General features: G+C 41.2%; 1 protein-coding gene and 1 non-coding gene across 2 annotated transcripts in view; one reads left to right on the plus strand and one right to left on the minus strand.

Annotated features, from left to right (window-relative positions):
- Positions 1-20,927, plus strand: part of ppm1e (protein phosphatase, Mg2+/Mn2+ dependent, 1E) — a 323,526-nt gene that overhangs the window by 128,569 nt on the left and 174,030 nt on the right. The window lies entirely within an intron of this gene.
- trnah-gug lies at positions 10,205-10,276 on the minus strand. Its single transcript has one exon. It is a non-coding gene; the product is annotated as a tRNA-His (tRNA).

A 20,927-nucleotide genomic window follows, 5' to 3' on the forward strand; every position in this document is an offset into this window, starting at 1 on the left:
CAACTGTCTCCTACAGGCCACAAAAATTACATGTTGCCTAGCACCCAATGAATTTGCACAATCTATGATTGCACGAGACCGCCTCATGCAGCACTCTCCACCCCAGATCCCCGACAGGAAAGGGGAGGACCCTTTTGTAGATGGCACTCCACTGGGGATCTGTGATGAGACATGGCTAAATATGATTTACTTAACTGTTTTATTTCACAGGGAGTGACTTTAAAGAATTTCTGGTATAATCAAATCTTTTGATTCAACAACTGCAGAACCTACCTCACGAACAAGAAAAATAATGAAAAATGCACTTCATCATATTCCAATTCCCAGAAGAAAGAAGCAGCTCGAAAATACAGTGGAGAACCATCTGGATACAAAATGTTGGAAGAGGAAGTGAAAAAACAAAGAAGAGAGGCAAAGGGGGATAATGAAAAAAGCTAGCAGCTGACATGAAGGAAAATCCCAGTCTTCTATAGGCAGATGAGTAGCAAAATTGTGGTATAAGTAGAAGGACTAATTAGAGATGAAACAGGAGATTTACACATGGAGCTGGGGGATTAGCTGAGGTATTAAAAAAAAATTTTCATTTGCTTTTGTCAAGAAGCAGATGCTGCATGGACCACAGTGGTACAGGAGAAAACACAGTCACCAGAAGGATTCAATTGATAATAAAGAGGTACTGGATAAGTGTTAATGCTTAGATTTGACAAAACAACAGGACAGTTGAGAAGCATCCAAAGATATTGAAAGATGTGAAAGTAGAAATTGCAGAGACATTAGCTGTAATATTTCAGTCTTCCTTGGATGCATGGACTTTTGAGTACAGGAGTTGAGACGTCACATTGAGGTTGACAGGACATGGATGAAGCAAGTGTGTGCAATTCTGGTTGCCCTGCTATAGTTAAGGATATTATTAAATTGGAGAGGGTTCAGGAAAGATTTATCAGAATGTTAATGGGAATGGAGGGTTTGAGTTATAAAAATAGACTGGATAGGCTGAGACTCTTTTCACTGGAGTGTATGAGGTTGAGGGGTGACATTACAGAGATTGATAAAATCTGAGGGGCATATATAAGCTGAATAGCAAGGGTCCTTTCCCTAGGGTAGGGGAGTTCAAAACAAGGGGGCATATTTTAAGATAAGAGGAAAAGTTTTAAAAATGACATGAGGGGCAATTTTTTACACTGAGAGTGGTTCATGTGCAGAATGAACTGCCATAGGGATTGGTGGATACAGTTACTGTTACAACTTTTAAAAGACATTTAGACAGGTACATGAATAGGAAAGGTTTGGAGGGACATGGGCCAAACACAGGCAAGTAGGACTAGTTTAGTTGGGAATATGGTCAGCGTGGACTAGTTGGACTGTAGGGTCTGTTTCCATGCTGTGTTACTGTATGGAGTAGTGCCAGAAAAGAACTGTAAATTGACACCCTTTTTCAAAAATGTTGTAAGAATAAGCTCAGTGATTACAGATCAGTTAGTTTAACTTTAGTAATGGGGAAATTTCTATAAGCAATCATTAAGATATAATTAATAATCACATGAACTCATGTAGTTTAATTAAGGAGAGCCAGCATGGTTTTCCCACGAGAAAGTAATGTTTAACTAACTTGTAAGAGTTCTTTGAAAAGATAATAAAGAGGTTTGATGAGAGTAAATCTGCTGATGTGGTGCACATAGACTTCAAAAAGGCATTCAATACAGACTTGCAAGAAAATTTAGAGTTTTTGGAATAAAGGGGACAGTAGGAACATGGATACAAAAATGGCTGAGTAATAGAAAACTAAGAGTAATAGGTGATGGATATTTTTCAGGCTGTTGGAAGATCTGAAGTTCCCCATGGGTCAGTATTGGGACACTTGCTTTCCCTGATTTCCATTAATCATCTAGATCTTGATGTACAGGAGACAATTTCAAAGTTTGCAGACAAAACAGAATTTGTAAGTTTTGTAAGCTATAAGGAAAACAGTATACAATGTCAAAAGGATTTTGACAAGTTGGTGGAATGGGTGGTTAAGTGGCAGATTAAGTTCAATTCAGATAAGTGTGGGATAATACATTGTGGTGGAAATAATATGGAGTGACATTATAAGAGGTATTACACTAAATGATGTGCAGAAGAGTAAGTGTGCATTGGTTATTAAAAGTGGCAAGAGAGGTGGAGTTAATAAAGTATATAGTATCCTAAACATTATTAAAAGGGGCGTGGAGTACGAGAGGAGGGGGTTACATTGAAACTTTATAAGGCACTTTTTAGGCCTCAGGTGGGGTAATGTGTACAGTTTTGAGCGTCACATTCAGGAAGTATATGAACACAGTGGAGAGGGTGCAGAACAGTTTATAAATTTGACAGTTTATATGAATGATTCCCAGAATAAGAAACTTTTGTTATAAGGATAAATTGGAGAAGTTAGGACAGTTTTCCTTTCAGAGAAGGGTAAGAGGAAATTTGATTACATTTTCAAACCATGAGAGTTCTGGACAGAGTAGGCAGAGAGAAACTGCTCCTGCTCGTAAAGGTATCATGAATGAAAGGCCGCAAATTTAAAGTGATTCGTAAAAGAATCACTTTTAAAGCTTCTTTAAGCAGAAATATTTTTTCACACAATATGCAGTTAGGGTCTTGAATGCACTGTCTGGGTGGGCTATAGAGGATGGATGAATCAAGAGGGCATAGATGAAGGGTCTAGGCCCGAAACGTCAGCCTCTCTGCTCCTATGATGCTGCTTGGCCTGCTGTGTTCATCCAGCCCTGCACCTTGTTGTCAGGGCATAGATGATTATTTGACTAGAAATAACTTGCAGTATTAAGGGGAACGGGCAGGAGATTGGCATTAAATCATGAAAATAATTCAGAAAGTGAATGCAGACAGGATAAGCTGAAAAACCTCCTAATGCACTGTAACAATTCAGTGTTCCTGTGACTGTTCACTCAACTTTGTTCCATCAGACTTACGACTCTTACTGCCTCTGGCTGTGAAATAACCCCACTGCGAAGCCTCTTCTAAGGATGCCTAGCCTGAAGAAGTTACCCTCCTCCCTCCGGACAAACCTCAGGGGATCTCTCTCCCACTGCAACTCTCTCGTCCCTGGACTGACCTATCCCCTCCCTAACTCCCCACCTACACTCACCTTTACTGGCTCCATCCCCGCCTCTTCGACCTGTTTGTTTCCTCTCCACCTATCCTCTCCTCTATCCATCTTCTATCCGCCTCCCACTCTCTCCCTATTTATTTCAGAACCCCCTTCCCCTCCCCCTTTTCTGATGAAGGGTCTAGGCCCGAAACGTCAGCCTTTCTGCTCCTATGATGCTGCTTGGCCTGCTGTGTTCATCCAGCCCTGCACCTTGTTGTCACAAATCTGTTTAACAGCCTATGCTTCCTTCCCAGTCCTAAGTAGATTACTGGCCATATGTCGTTCTGTCTTTTTATCACTCTTTCCATTTCCAACAACTTGCATTTATACAGCAGCTTTATAAATATTAAAACATTCCAAAGCACATCACAGGATCATAAGCAAACAAAGTTTGATACTGAGTCAAATGAAAACATTAGGACAAGCCACCACACACTTGGCCAAACAGGTAAATTTTAAGGATTGCCTTAAAGAAGGGGAGTAAGAAAGGAAAGAATTTTGAGATCAGAGCCAAGGCAGTTCTAGATGTGGTCCTGTGTGACCCAACAGGCAGAGGTATTCACCAACATCTTCAATCCCTCCCTCCTACAAGCTGAAGTTCCCACCTGCTTCAAGCAGACCACCATCACCCCTGTACCCAAGAAAACACATGCAATGAGCCTTAATGATTACCACCCAGTAGCTCTGACTTCAATAATCATGAAGTGCTTTGAGAGGTTGGTCAACTCCAGTCTCCCAACCTGCCTCGATCCCCTACAGTTTGCCTACCGACATAACAGGTCCACATAGGATGCCATATCCCTAACCCTGCACTCATTCTTGGACCATCTGGACAACAAAGGCACCTACGTCAGACTCCTGCTCATTGACTACAGCTCTGCCTTCAACACTATTATTCCCTCCAGACTGATCTCAAAACTGCATGACCTTGGCCTCGGCTCCGCCTTCTACAACTGGATCCTCAGCTTTCTGACCCACAGGCCACAATCAGTAAGGACAGATAACTGCATCTCCTCCACAATAATACTCAAAACTGGAGCCCCCCAAGGATGCATCCTCAGCCCCCTACTATACTCCCTGTATACCTATGACTGTGTTGCCAAATTCCGAATGAACGCCATCTACAAGTTTGCTGACAACACCACTGTACTGGGATGGATATCTAACAATGACAAGTCAAAATGCAGAAGGAAGAGAGAGGGCTTGGTGACGTGGTGCAATGAAAACAATCTGTCTCTCAACGTCAGCAAAACTAAAGAACTGATCGCTGACTTCAGAAAGAAGGAAGGAGAATATGCTCCCATCTACATCAACAGAACTGAGGTTGAGAGAGTGAAGAACATCAAGTTCCTTGGAGTGACGATAGCCGACGACCTGTCCTGGACTTCCCATGTAAATGTGACAGTCAAGAAGGCACAACAACGCCTCTTCTTCCTCAGGCAGTTCAGGAAATTTGGCATGTCCATAAGGTCCCTCACCAACTTCTACATATGCGCCATTTAAAGCATACTGTCCAGGTGTGTAAAGACTTGGTATGGCAACTGCTTTGCCCAGGACTGTACGAAACTACAGAAGGTGGTATGCACAGCACAGACCATCACAGAACCCAACCTTCCATCCATGGAGAGGTTACGAGAGAGTTGCAGTGGGAGAGAGATCCCCTGAGGTTTGTCCAGAGGGAGGAGGGTAACTTCTTCAGGCTAGGCATCCTTAGAAGAGGCTTCGCAGTGGGGTTAAAATTGTATCAGAGATAGTAGGAACTGCAGATGCTGGAGAATCTGAGATAACAGGGCGTAGAGCTGGATGAACACAGCAGGCCAAGCAGCATTTTCTGATGAAGGGTCTAGGCCCGAAACGTCAGCCTTCCTGCTTCTCTTCCATCCATGGACTCTGTTTACACAGCCCACTGCCATTGAAAGGTGGCCAACATCATCAAAGACCCATCGCACCCTGGTAATGGCCTCCTACAACCTTTTCCATCAGGCAGAAGATAAAGAAGCTTGAACACACACATAAGCAGGTTCAGGAATCGTTTCTTTCTGGCCGTTATCAGACTGTTGAATGAACTCTAGCCTCAAATAATGTAACCTACAATGTAACCTGTTTGCCTCTAAGTCTGAGATAACAAGGTGTAGAGCTGGATGAACACAGCAGGCCAAGCAGCATCAGAGGAGCAGGAAGGCTGACGTTTTGGCCCTAGACCCTTCTTCAGAAAAGTGCCTCTAAGTCTTTTAGATCTGTACATTCTTTGCTTGCTGTGATCTGCCTGTATCGCTCGTAAACAAAGCTTTTCATTGTATTTTGGTACACGCGATAATAAAATCAAAATCAACATCAAAAATCAAATATGGGTGCAAATGGCAGAGTGTTTAAAATTGGGAATCAAAAGGCCAGAACTGGAACAGCACAATTACTTCATTGCAGGTTACAGGAGGTATCAGAGATAGGGAGGGACGAGGCCATGCAAAGATTTCAATAAAATGATAAGAATTTTATAACTAAGGCATTGCTTGACCAGGAGCTAATATAGATCAATGAACACGGGTGAATAAAACTTGATGCATGTTAGGATACAAGTTCAAGGTGATGTCAGTGGAAGATGGAAAGCTAGTCTGAAGAGCACTGAGAAACCAATAAGAAGGCAGTACATCTGAGAACATTACTGACTAATATCTGTGGTGAGGAAATTGTTGGTGTTGAAAATCAAGGATGGGGTAACTGAACACCTTGAAAATTTTCAGTTCATCAGAGAAAGCCAGCATGGATTCAGGACAGTGGGGCATGCTTGATAATTCTCACCGAATGTTTTAAAGAGGTGACTAAGGTATAGACAGGGGTATGTCTATGGATGTCGTTTATATGGACTTCCAGAAGGAATCTGATAAAGTCCCACATAAGAGCCTGTTAACTAAGGTAGAAGCTTACTGAGATAGCTTGGAAATAGGTGGAGTGACAGGTGACAGAAAGTAGGGGTAATGGATAGATGATAGAAATTCAAATTGGCAATATGTGGTGAGTGGTCCCACAAGGATCTGTCTTAGGGCCTCAATTATTCGTTTTATTTATTAACAACTTGGATAATGGCATAGAAAGTCATATATCCAAAACTCCAGATGACACAAAGTCAGGTGACATTGTCAACAGTATAGATGATAGCATAAAATTACAAAGGGATATTGGTAGACTAAGTGAATGGGCAAAGCTGTGGCAGACGGAGTTCAATGCAAGCAAGTATGAGGATATCCTTTGGTTTTAAAAATAATACAGATCAGGGTATGAAGTTAACTACAATGGATGTCTAAAAAGATTTGGGAGATCAGATGTACAGATCTATAAAATGTCGGAAACAGGTGCATAAAATAAAATAGAAAGCTAATGGAATGCTAGCCTTTATATCTCAAAGACTGGAGTACAAGGATGCAGAAGTTATGCTGCAGCTAGACAAATATCTGGTTAGACCCTACTTGGAGTACTGTGAGCAGATCTGGGCACCACAACTTAGGAGGGATATATTTACTTGGAGGGGATACAACATAGGTTTACAAGAATGATACCTGGACTTCAGGGGCTACGTTATTAGGAGAGGTGATGCAAATTAGGCCTGTTTTCTTTAGAATTTACAAGATTAAACGATGATCTGATTGAAGTCTTCAAGATATTAACAGGAAAAGACTGGATATTCCACTTAATGACCTGACCAGATCTGTTATGCACTCCACCGTCTGATCCATTAAAAACTTAACTCCTTTGTCTCAGTACCAATTTAGGTGGGCAACATCCAACTAGTGAGGTGCCACAGGGATCAGTGCTGGCGTCACAATTACTTACAATATGTAATAATAACATGGATGAGGAAAGTGAATATGCTAAACCCATATTATGTGGATGACACAAAAATAGGCGGGAGGACAAGTGGTGAGGATGACACAAAGAGTGTGAAGAGGGCTATGGAAATTTTAAATGAACGGGCAAAAAATGGCAGATGGAATATAATGTGGGAAATGTGAGGTTATACATTTTGGCAAGAAAAATAGAAGAGCTGAATATTATTTAAATTGAAAAAGACGGCAGAAAGCTACAGAAGACAAGGATTTGGGAGTCCTCATCCATGAATCAATAAGAATCATCCAAAGTCAGAAGGTAATAGGGAAAGTACTTGGAATGTTGGCCTTAATTCCAAAGGGAACAGAACATAGAAGTAGGGAGGTTCTGCTAAAACTGTACAAGGCAAATTAGATCACAGGTTCATTACTGTGAACAGTTTTGGGTCCCTTATCAAAGGAAAGCTATTCTGGCAATGGAAGCAGTCCAAAACAGGGGCTGACTGGGCTGACACAAGGTATGGACGGACTGTTATTTTTAAGAGATGGTTGAGTAATTTGGGCCTGCATCAATTGGACTATAGAGGAATGAGAAGTGATCTTATTGAAAAATACAAGATTCTCAGAGGACTTGGCAGGGTAGATGCAGAAAGGTTCTTTCCGTTTATGGACCAGTCTGAGACCAGAGGGCATAATCTCAGATTAAGGGGTTGCACATTTAATAAAGAGATGAAGAACTTCTTCTCTCACAGGATAATGAATCTGTGGAATTATTTACTGCAGAGGACTGTTGAGGCTGTGTTGTTAAGTATATTTGAGGTTGAGATAGACAGATTTCTAATCAGTAAGAGAATCAAGGGTTATTGGGACAGGGCAGTAAAGTGGAGTTGAGGATTATCAGATCAGCCATGATCTCAATGAATGGCAAAGCAGATTTAGTGGGCTGAATGGCCTCCAACTGCTTCTATGTCTTCTAGCCTTTAAATATACTCACATTTCTTTTGTTTTAAAACACAATTAAATTAATCATTTTCATTTTAAATAAACTTGTTGGATATGTTTTATTTCAAGAATATACTTTATTCATAAAATATCTTTATATACATACATAGCCCCCAAAGTAGTTTGGTTCTGTACAGTAGCATATGAAGAAACAAACAAACATCAGAGTTTGATTCTATTCAGCAAACAAACCAAAGGCATTTTTTTACTTGTTCAAGACTACAGTTACATGCATCAGGAGGGTCTAATAACTGAACGGACCCCAACTTACCTTCAACAGGAAGACCTTAAACAGTCTTTCCCCACTGCGCTTTGGCAGCAGCTGTCCCAAGCTTTACTGCGTCCCTCAGCACATTGCCCTGGACCTTGGAAAGTGCCAGTCTACAACACTCAGTCAAAGTTATCCCCTTGTTCTGGAAGGCCAGCAAGTTTTGGGTAGACCAAAGAGTCTTTCACTGAATTGATGGTCCTCCAGGTGCAGTTGATATTTGTCTTGCATCCCATGATGGAATACATCCCAGGGTACTAAAAGAGATGGCAGGGGAAATAGCAAATGCACTTGTGGTAATTTACCAAAATTCACTGGACTATGGGGCAGTTCTGGCAGATTGGAAAACAGCAAATATGACACCACAATTTAAAAAAAGAGGCAGACAAAAGGTGGGTAACAATAAACCCGTTAGCTTTACATCTGTAGTGAAGAAAATGCTTGAATCTATCGTCAAGGAAGAAATAGTGAGACATCTGGATAGAAACTGTCTCATCAGGTAGACACAGCATGGGTTCATGAAAGGCAGGTCATGTTTAACTAATTTACTGGAATTCTTTGAAGACATTACAAGTGCAGTGGACAACAGAGAACCAGTGGATGCGGTGTATTTGGATTTCCAGAAGGCATCTGACAAGGTGCTACACAAAAGGCTGCTGCATAAGATAAAAGTGCACGATGTAACAGTAATGTATTAGCATGGATAGAGGATTGGTTAACTAACAGAAAGCAAAGAGAGGGGATAAATGGGCGTTTTTCTGCTTGGCGATCAGTGGCTAGCGGTGTGCTTCAGGGGTCAGTGTTGGAAATGCAACTGTTTGCAATTTACATAGATGATTTGGAATTGGGGACCAAGTGTAGTGTGTCTAAGTTCACAGATGACATTAAGATGAGTGGTGAAAAATTGCAGCATGCTGCTGTGCAGAGGGACCTGACTGTCCTTGTGCATGAATCACAAGCAGTTGGTTTGCAGGCGCAGCAGGTAATTGGGAAGGCAAATGGAATATTGTCTTTCATTACTAGAGGGATGGAGTTCAAAAACATGGAGGTTATGCTACAGCTACATACGGTGCTGGTGGGGCCACACCTGGAGTACTGTGTACTGTTTTGGTCTCTTTACTTGAGAAAGGATGTATTTTTTAGAAAAGAGGGGATGCAGAGAAGATTCAATAGGTTGATTGCAGAATTTAAAACATTGGCTTATGAGGAGAGATTGAGTAGTCTAGCACTATACTCTTTGGAATTTAGAAGAATGAGGGAGGATCTTATAGAAACATATAAAATTATGAAGGGAAACTAGAAATAGGGCGCATAGCTGTAAAATAAGAGGGAGCAGATTTAGGACTGAGTCAGGGAGGAGGAACTCTTTCACCCAAAGGATTGTGAATCTGTGGAATTCCCTGCCCAGTGAAGCAGTTGAGGCTACCTTGTTGAATGTTTTTAAGGCAAAGATACATAGATTTTGGAACAGTAAAGGAATTAAGAGCAATGGTGAACGGATGGGTAAGTGGAGCTGAGTTCACAAAAAGATCAACCATTATCTTATTGAATGACAGGATAGGCTCAAGGGGAGAGATGGCCTCCTCCAGCTCCCATTTGTGATGTTTTTTACTTGTATTTTGTGTGAGAAAGTTTTCAAATTTTGAAGACTTCAGTTGCCATTTATCCTGCTAACACTGATAGTCAATGCTGACATTAATAAAGACCACTTAAGTACCAGGTACAACCTTGCACAAATGCACAAAGAAGTAGAATGAATATATGTACTTGTGTGTAGATATTTTTTATGAATAAAATATATTTTTGAAATAAAAAATCTGCATTGTGAAACCAGCCTGTGGATATTTCGTAATAAATTAAAACGACGTGTGTAATAAATGTTGGGATTAAACACCTTGTTCAGTACTTGACTGCCTTATTCAATACTTGTTTAAGGAATAAAAAACACGAACCCATTGCCGTGCCATTGCTAATCCGCAATGCCGTGACTCGGATTCGAACCGAGGTTGCTGCGGCCACAACGCAGAGTACTAACCACTATACGATCACGGCGTGCTACATGGGCTGATAAGCAACACGCTGAAAATCATCCTCACATAGAACAAACTACAAGTTTCACAATATGATATTACCATGAAATAGTAATCAGTAACTTTTTTAAATCGAAAACCTATTGCTTTCACAAATAGTTTGAGATGTCCATTTCCCGACCAAGAATTTGTTGCCATTTCGCAGAAGAGTTACTCCAAAACGCAGAAAGGCGGGATAAACTAAGCAGCTGTGTAGGTTACATTTGAAAAGCGTGCATTATATACATACTGCAATCCCGCAATCGCAACAAAAGTCACTCACGTTCGATATTGCTAATCTCACTACTGAGATGAGCATCTTCTCCTCAAACGTATAAAATTAGCATTACAACAAAACAAAATCAAGCCAATTTACGAGATTTAAACATACGTCATAGTTTTGGATTTTCAACTGAATAAAACTACATTTCACAACCTACATGCTAGTCGCACCGAAAGTTACTGAATGCTTAAATTGCCACTCCAATTTGAAACAAAAAAAGAAAATCTCGTTTCACAAAATCTCTATTTTACAATGCAATTCCTCCTTACGCTTTGCAGTTGCATACATTGTGGACCAATTAAAGGGAAGATGTTTTTAAACTTCTTTTTGCTCTTTCTTGCCCAGATACCTGAGGCATTACTCTGCGTTTGTAATTTAGGTCGCAGTACAGCGAATTTCCCATGGTGCTATCGCGGTTTTACATTCGGTAGCAGAGTCTATTTCTCTTGGTACATTGTAGAGTCTCGCAACACAGGACGGGCTTTCCTCTTTTGCCTATCCACAATAAATGAGCCAAGCATTAAGCGATGCTGCTAAATTGTGCAATGGGTGAGAAAAGGTTCGGTATGTATATAAACATGCCTACTTTGTTACAATTTGGCAACTCTAGCGTCCAAAGTAACAGCCGGCGTCATATGATCAATACGATTCATTGAACACATTACGTACAACTTCCAATTGAATTTCAAGTCTTGGTTTATGGTACTGACCTGGAGTCTAATTTGGGACCCTGATGTCTGTAGTGTTATCTTCACTAAAATATGGATAAAAACAACTTTCTGTACACTTCTGAAGCTGCAGGTTATACGTATTTTATAGAAACACGTACCAAACAGAACCATGTAACGTAGTTCATGGTATTGCAACAATCAAGTGAGCATCTGGATCAAAGTTAAAAGAGCTAAATAAATTATGCCAAATTTGAGAAATAGCTCAATTATAACTGCTATTTCCCCTTCTAATTCTCCGAATGGAAGCAATGAACTAGTAGAGTTGATAAGAGAAAGCCAGTGGATGTCTTCTACTTGGACTTTCAGAAGGTGTTTGATAAGGTCCCACCTAGGAGATTAGCATGTAAAATTAAAGTGCATAGGATTGGATGTGGTGTACTAACACGGATGGAGAACTGGTTGGCAGACAGGAAACAAATTGTTATTTTTCATGTGGCATCCAGTGACTACTGGATTGGTCCCCAGCTATTCACAATATTTTTTAATCATTCAGTTTAGGGAACTTAAAGGTAATATCTCCTAGTCTATAGATGGCACAAAGCTTGATAAATTGTGAGGAGGTTGCAGATACTTCAGTGTGATTTGGATGAATTGAGTGAGTGGCAAAAGTATGATGTGGAAAATGTGAGGTATCCACTTTGGTAGCAAAACCAGGAAGGCAGACTATTGGGCAGACTGACAGACTGAATGGCGATTGATTGGGAAAGGAGCAGGTTCAATGAAACCTGGGTGTCTTTGTACACCAGTCACTGGAAGTAAAGAAGCAAGTACAACAGGCAGTTAAGAAGACAAATGGTATAAAAACTGAAAGAACTGCGGATGCTGTAAATTAGGAAATTAGGAACAAAAAGACAAATGGTATGTTGGCCTTCTTAGCAAGAGAATTCAAGTACAGAAACACGGATGTATTTGTGCAATTGTACAGAGCCTCGGTGAGGCCACATCTGGAGTATTATGCGCAGTTTTTGTCTCCTTATCTGAGAAGAATGTTTTGGATATGGAGGCAGTGCAACAAAGGTTTACCAGACTGATTTCTGGGATCACAGGACCTAAAATATGAATAGAAACTGGATTGGTTAGAACTATTTTCGCTGTAGTTTTGATGAATGAGGCATAGAAACCTATAAAATTCTAAAAGAACTAGACAGGGCAATCACCAGGGAGTCCAGAACCAGAGGTTATTGTCTAAGGATATGGAATACACCATTTAGGACTGACATAAGGAGAAATGCTTTCATTCAGAGAGTGGTAAGCCTGGAATTCTTTGCCACAGAGAGCAGTTGGGGTCAAAACACTGAATGTTTTCAAGAAGGATTTTGATATAATTGTGAGGGCTAAAGGGGTCAAAGGATATGGAGAGAAAGCAGGAACAAGGTATTGGCTTGGATGATCAGCCATAATCATACTGAATGATGGAGCAGGCTCAAATGTCCTATCCCTGCTTCTATTTTATATATTTCTATGTTATACATCAGCAATATAATTGCAGTATTTGATACAGGTAGAGTTTGTTTCACTGCCATTTTGCTCAGTACTGGTTCAATGGTATAACTGTTTAAACATATAATACAAAAAAAGTGATAATAAAGTGGCTATCCACAGACAATTCATTCTGAGAAAGGCTGACAATTAATGTCAGTTACTCCACCAGTAATTCAACAAAGTAGCACTGACAACAAGCCACACTGAAATTCCAGAAGTCTGTGTTTATGACTGACCTGCGAACTGAACTGGTTTGAAAGAGGTAATCGTCTAATTTATAATTCATCCAGATGCATTTTATTGTTGACTGCAGGTAAGATAAGGTCCTAAAGTAAATGAACACATTCTAATCACCAACTGTTCAGGTTGCAAGACAATGGGATGATTTGTGGATTTAATTACTCCATGGTCAAAGCCTACTAATACTCCTATCTAGTCAAGTAGGGTCATTACAGCCACTAGTTTACATTTTTCCACATTCCCCTGAAAGTGAATAATTCTGTGCCCTCATCTTTCCTTGTCCATATAACCTGTTCCTACAAAACAGCCATCACCCAGCTTGACGGAATTCAATGTTAGATTGAATAAAGCCCTTTACGTATTGGTCACCTTGTTCCCATCATTTGCAGATGTACTTTCAGCCCCATGCTCCTTCTCTACAGACCTCTGCCTCTTCAGCCTAAAGCACATATACAGGGCATTAACATCAATTGTACTTTCCATACTGCACCCAGCTCATTCAGAGCCAACCAAGATTAAAGCAACAATTTTTCAGGTCTGTATAGTTTCAGATCAAACTATTGTGAAGCTGTATAGTTTAAAATGTTGCAAATGACTAACAACAGGCAAAATTAATCAGTGTGGGTTCTTTATCGTCTTTATTTGAGGCAAACCACACTCCATAGCCAAATAAAGATTTTGGGAAAGAAGTGGGAATGTGATTTCAGACCAGATTGTCCAATTGGAGAATAACAATAGTGCAAACTCAAAGGGCAAAACCGCCTTTTTGCGCAATGCAGTATTTTATGATTCTATGATCACTGTTTTGTACACAAATTATATGCACTGTTAGGTGTGGGGATATACAAAGACATTAACAGTGATAGCATAATATTAAATCCATGTCTTTTTAACAAAAAAGTCCAAACCTCTTCTTAATATAGAATCCTCGAATACAAGATTCCCACCTTTCTTGAGGACTTTTTTCACTTTGGTGTGGTTGCCCTCTCTAACAAATTGATGCAACTCCGACCCTGATGTATCGGCTTTCATCGAACCAAGTTGCACAGGACAAGGAACAGGGAGTGGTACCAGGTGAGACATCCTAAGAGAAGTCAAACAAAAAGTAGGTACTCAGTAAAAAATTAATTCACAGTCGATGCCTGACATTTCTTGCCAGACTTTATTAAGGAGAAAAGAAAACACTTGATTTTGCTTTATAAATGTCTTTAGTATTGACAATAGATCTCTAAAACATCTTCATGTGGTAGTAGACACTTGAAACTCTACCACAAATAGCAGCCAAGGTAAGACCAATTGTGTTTCTGAGAATGACAAGCTTTTGTTAAACAAAGGATTGAAATTTGGGGCAAAAGCAGGTATATGGAGTCAGGTCACATATGAGTCACAATCTCACTAAATGGATAACCAAAATAAATGAATCTAAATGATCTCCTCCTGTTCCTATCTGTTTCAACAGTATCACAACAAAACAGCACAAGGTAGGAAAGAATTAAAGCACAACAAACAGGTCAGAGGCCGAGGAGTGAGAATAGGAATGATACAAAGTGTAAAACAGTGAGAAGAGAATTGAACACAGAACATAACAGCGCAGTACAGGCCCTTCGGCCCTCAATGTTGCGCTGACCTGTGAAACCAATCTGAAGCCCATCTAACCTAAACTATTCCATTATCATCCATATGTTTATCCAATGACCATTTAAATGCCCTTAAAGTTGGTGAGTCTACTACTTTTGCAGGCAGGGCATTCCACGCCCTTACTACTCTCTGAGTAAAGAACCTACCTCTGACATCTGTCCTATATCTATCACCCCTCAATTTAAAGCTATGTCCCCTCGTGCTAGCCACCACCATCCGAGGAAAAAGGCTCCCACTGTCCACCCTATCTAATCCTCTGATCATCTTGTATGTCTCTATTAAGTCACCTCTTAACCGTCTTCTCTCTAACGAAAACAGCCTCAAGTCCCTCAGCCTTTCCTCATAAGGAAATCAAAGGAAAAGGTGGAAAAGTAGGAACATTAGACTTCACAAGGTTAAACTAAAGATAAATGGACTAGAAAAAGGCTAAGACACTGGAAAACGACAGAATAAATGAAATTCAGGTACTGATATTTTGGGAATACGGGACAGCAAACAGGAGAAATGGAACAGATTAGATTAACTCAGGGCATGTTTGGAAACACGGGACTGGGATATCATAGCAATTACAGAAACATGGCTCAGGGATGAACAGGACTGGCAGCTTATTATTCCAGGGTATGGATGCTATAGGAAGGATAGAAAGGGGGGCAAAAGAGGAGGGGGAGTGGCGTTTTTGATTAGGGATAATATTACACCTGTACTTTGGGAGGATATTCCTGGGGATATGTCCAGGGAAGCTATTTGGGTGGAATTAAGAAATAAGAAAAGGATGATCACCTTATTGGGATTGTACTATAGACCCCTAGTAGTCAGCAGGAAATTGAGAAACAAATTAATGAGGAGATCTCAGTTAGCTGTAAGAATAATAGGGTGGTTATGGTAGGGAATTTTAACTTTCCAAACATAGACTGGGACTGCCATAGTGTTAAGGGCTTGGATGGAGAGAAATTTGTTAAGTATGTACAAGAAAATTTTCTGATTCAGTATGTGGATGTACCTACTACACAAGTGGAAAACTAGACCTACTCTTGGAAAAAAAAGGACAGGGCAGGTGACTGAGGTGTCAGTAGGGACGCACTTTGTGGCCAGTGACCATAATTCTTTTTAAAAAGTTTTAAAACAGTTTTAAAAAGTTTTAAAACAGTGATGGAAAAGCATAGACTGCATCTAAAATGGTATGTGTATGGAACGTTGGATGACTACAGAAATTGAGGTTTTGGTCAAGAAAAAGAACGAAGCCCATCGAGTGAATCCCTAGAAAAGTATTAAGGCAGCAGGAGTATACTTAAGAGGGAAATCAGGAGGACAAAAAGGAGACATGAAATAGTTTTGGCAAATATGGTTGAGGAGAATCCAAAGGGATTCTATAAATACTTTAAGGATAAAAGGGTAACTAGGGAGAGAATAGGACCCCTTAAAGATCAGCAAGTACACCCATGTGTGGAACCACAGGAGAAGGGGGGAGGTACTAAACGAGTATTTTGCATTATGTTTCCTGTGGAGAAGGATATGGAAGATATAGAACGCAGGGAAGTAAACAGCAACGTCTTGAAAAATGTCATTAATAGCCAGGGGTGAGGTCCAGAACATTGGAGGTTGTCTAATGTGGTGCCACTATTTAAGAAAGGTGGTAAGGAAAAGCCAGGGAACTATAGACCCGTGAGCCTGACGTCACTGGTGGGTAAGTCAGTGGAGAGAATCCTGATGGATGGGATTTACACATATTTGGAAAGGCCAAATCTGATTAGGAGATGGTCAACATGGCTTTGTGCTTGGGAAATCATGTCTCACTAATTTAATTGAGTTTTCTGAAGAAGTAACAAAGAGGAGTGATGAGGGTAGAGCGGTGGACATGATCTATATGGACTTCAGTAAGACATTCGACAAGGTTCCTTATGGTAGGCCAGTTAGCAAGGTTAGATCACATGGAATACAAGGAGAACTAGCCATCTGGATACAGAACTGGCTCGAAGGTAGAAGGCAGAGGATGGTGGTGGAGGGTTGTTTTTCAGACTGGAGGTGACACCAAAATTGGAGGTGCATGGACAGCGAAGAAGGTTACCACAGAGTACAACGGGATTTTGATTAGATGGGCCAACAGGCCGATGAGCGGTAGATGGAGTTTAATTTAGATAAATGTGAGGTGCTACATTTTGGAAAGGTAAACAATGCCAGGACTTATACACTTAACAGTAAGGTCCTGGGGAGTGTTGCTGAACAAAGAGACCTGTGCACAAATTGATGGTCATATTCCCTACATTTACAATAGTGACGTCCCTCCAAAAGTACTCAAATGGCTATAAAATGCTTTAAAACATCCTGTGAGTGTGAAAGGCACTGTACAAATTAAAGCTTGTTCTTCCTTTTACTTGAGATAACAAGGTGTAGAGCTGGAGAAGGGTCTTCTGAAGAAGGGTCTAGGCCCGAAACGTCAGCCTTCCTGCTCCTCTGATGCTGCTTGGCCTGCTGTGATCATCCAGCTCTACACCTCGTTATCTCAGATTCTCCAGCATCTGCAGTTCCTACTATCTCTTCCTTTTACTTCTTCATTTAGTTTCTTTCTTTGACATTAAGGGTGTAAGGTAAAATCCACCAAATTCAGAGCAATCAATATGTTTAACCTTGGTGGTGGGAAAGCATTTAAAAATGATAATCTGGGACAAAAATCAGCAGTCACTTGAACAAATGTAAATTAATTAAGGAAAGCCAATAAGAATTTTTTATGGCAAAATTGAATTTAGCTGTGTGTAAGATTGAGTTTTTTGATGAGGTAACACAGAGTGTTGATGAGGATAATACAATTGAGTGGTGTAACAAACTTCCAAAAGATGTCTGATAAAGGTTACATATCAGAAAAGCAGGTTTCCCTAGGTGTAAGTATTAGGACTGCTGCTTCTCTTGATCCAATTAATGAACTTGACTTGGGTGCAATCTCAAATCTGTGAATGATACAAAAATTTGAAGTATTGTGATCTGTGGGGAGTAGAGTGACAGACTTCAAGAGGACATTGACATATTAGTGGAATGGGCAGACAGACGACAGTTGAAAGTCAATGCAGCAAAGTGCTAAGTTATGCATTTTGATAAAAGAACAAGTATAAGTAATATAAAATGGAGGATGCAATTCTAAAAAAGCACAGAAACATAGGGACCTGAGGGTATATGTGCACAAATGATTGAAAGTAGCACGGCAGCTAAGAATATCATTGATAAGGTATTAAAAAGTAATTAGATTCTAGAATTTATAAATAGAAAAATAGAATACAAAATCACTATTTCGGCATCAGCTACCATGTCCAATCCTGAGCATCACACTTCAGGAAGGATATAAAGGCATTGTAAAAATGTGTAGAAACGATCTACGAGATCGAATGAGGGATTTCTACTATAAGAATAAATAGGAGAAGATGGGGTTGTTCTCCTGAGAGAAAAGGTTCAGAAAAGATTTGGTAGAAATGTTCCAAGTCACAACAGGTCTGAATGGACTATAAATAGAGTTTGGAAGAACCAGAGGACATCTAGTTAAAGTGATGTGCAATAGAAAGGGTAATGTGAGGAAAACATTTTCATGCAGCAAGTTTCTAAGATCGGGAATACACAGCCTGAGCGCATGGTGCAGACAGGTGCAAATGTGACTTTAAAGAAGAAACTGGATAATTATGTGAAAAGATCATACAGGGAAAAGGGTAAGTGACTCAGAATATCTGAGTGGACATTGCAAAGAGGTATAGGTATGACAGGTTGAACGCCTCTGTGCTTTAATTATATTTTAACTCTGTATTGAGGATTTTAAAGGTATTATCATCCTCTTTACAAGAGCAGCAGTTCCAGCTCACAACCCAAATAACTTGGCATTTTATATCACTAAATATGAATATACATACAAACAAACAAATTAGGCACAGGAAGAAGCCATTAAGTTCATTGTGCCTGTTCCACCATTTAATAAGATCATGGCTGATCAAATTGTGACCTTGACTTGACATTCCCATCTGGCTATTTCACTACCCCCACCTTTTGATTCACTTGTTTATCAAGAATTTAACTCTGTCCTAAAAACATTCAATGACCCAACACTACTATCTGGGGACCTGAATTCCATTATCTGTTGAACCTCAGAGAAAACAAATTCTCCTCTCTGTCTTAAGTAGGAGACCCCTAATTTTTAAATTCTGTCCCCTGGTTCTAGCCTGTCTCACAAAGGGAAACATCTCCACAGCATTCACCCTGTCATTTCCCCTCAGGATCTTACACGTTTCAATATGTTCACCTTTCATGCTTCTAAACTCCAATGGATAGAGATCCAACCTGCCCGACAACCTGCATCCCAGGAATCAGCTGAGTGATTGTACTGGGACCCTTAGGTTATTTCTGTTATTGGTAAAAATAACTCCAAATCACTTCAGCCCCCGATTGGAACACCTCTCATTCTTCTTACTCCCAATGGATAGAGGTCCAACCTGTCCAACACCCCGCATCCTAGGAATCAGCTGAGTGACTGCACTGTGACCCTTAGGTTATTTTTCTTATTGGTAAAATAATTTCAAATCACTTAAATTTCCAATCTAGTTTAGTGTAAATAAAATAGGACAGCTGCAAACTGGTTGCATGCTAAAATTTTTGGGGCCCTGGAAAATAATAAATAGCATTGACTTTTTTATGGTACCACCACCTGGAGACTCCTGCCACTCTCCCTTATTCTACCACTCTTAGGACTGCCTCCAACTGCTGAGATCCTCTGCATACCCTACTGCACAGAGAATTTCCACCCCTACACTCTCTTCCCCATCCCAGGATCTCACCCTCAAGACCATAAGATATGGGAGCAGAATTAGGACAGTCAGCCCATTAAGTCTGCTCCGCCATTCAATCTTTGCTGATATGTTTCTCAACACCATTCTGTTGCCTTCTCCCCACAACCCTTGATCCCCTTATTAATCAAGAACCTATGTATCTCTGTCATAAATACACTCAAAAACCTGGCCTCCAAAACCTTCTACGGCAAGCAGTTCCACAGATTAACCACCTTCTGGCTGAATAAATTCCTCTTCATCTCAGTTCTAAAGGGTCATCCCTTCACTCTGAGGCTGTGCCCTTGCGTCCTATTTTCTCTTCCTAGTGAAAACATCTTCTCCACATTCAGTCTATCCAGGCCTCTCAGTACTCTATAAGTTTCAACGAGATACCCCTCATCTCAAACTCCATTGAGTTCAGAGCCAGAGTTCTCAACCTCTCTTCATATGATTAGCCCTCCATCCCCAGGCTCATTCTTGTAAACCCCATGGGGCATTTTCTATCTACCCCATGGTGTGCCTCTCACCTCACAGAGATCTCTCTCCCCATTCCTGCATCTATTACTCCCTCAAATTGCCCAATCGGCCTATCCCTGTCTCTGCCCCCAACACCCATGTCTCAGTACCTACCATGAGACCTTTCCCTTCATTCCACCCACCACATCCATAGATCTCTCCGTGCCTGGGACTGCCCTCTCCAGTCTCTCTCTCTCTCCCAGGGATCTCCTTGCCCCTACCTACATGGTCAGAGCTCATCCCCCCTCCCCACCACTCCAACTCTCTTCCCTTCGGTGACCACCCACCAGTTCTCTCACCTTGAAACAAGTCTCTCTGCACTCCCTCACAAATCCCCACATCCCACTCCACCCCCACCCCTCATCAGCCTCCCATTTGGATCTCACAGCATGTGCCACCCCCTGTGTTCCTCCTCACCCATCCTAACTGCCTTGTGGATCCCAACTCCGCATGTTTCTCTACTGCCCTGAACCACCCCTAGGGTTTCTCCCACCTCTCCTCCCCTGGTTTCTATCCCATAGCCCCAAATTCCTACACCCAGGACAACGCCCGAGGTCTCCCCATCTACCTGGGACCACCATCAGAAAGTCTTATCGCCCCACACCCCTGGACCATTCCCTATCCCCACCCAAAGCAACAGCCCCCCCACCCCAGGACAACTTCCTCCCCTCAGCAGCACCCTCCAGGTCAACATCAGTAATCTGCCTCAGAGTCCCCCCAGCGTGTCTCCACTCCCCCACTCAGGGTCTGCCCCTAAACCCCCACCAATCTCCCCTTTCTGGGTGCTTCCCAAACCCCATCACTCCCCCAATCCTGTTCCCACGTTCCTGGTTCTCTCCTCTACCCCGAAACCACCCAAATCTCCCTCCTGAGGATCTCTCCTCCCTCTCCCCCTCTCCTCCCAACGGCATCTCCCCCCTCCCCAGCAGTAACCACCTCCCCCACCCC

Source organism: Rhincodon typus, chromosome 26 (assembly GCF_021869965.1).
Source record: "Rhincodon typus isolate 14 chromosome 26, sRhiTyp1.1, whole genome shotgun sequence".
In the NCBI taxonomy this organism is placed as follows: domain Eukaryota; kingdom Metazoa; phylum Chordata; class Chondrichthyes; order Orectolobiformes; family Rhincodontidae; genus Rhincodon; species Rhincodon typus.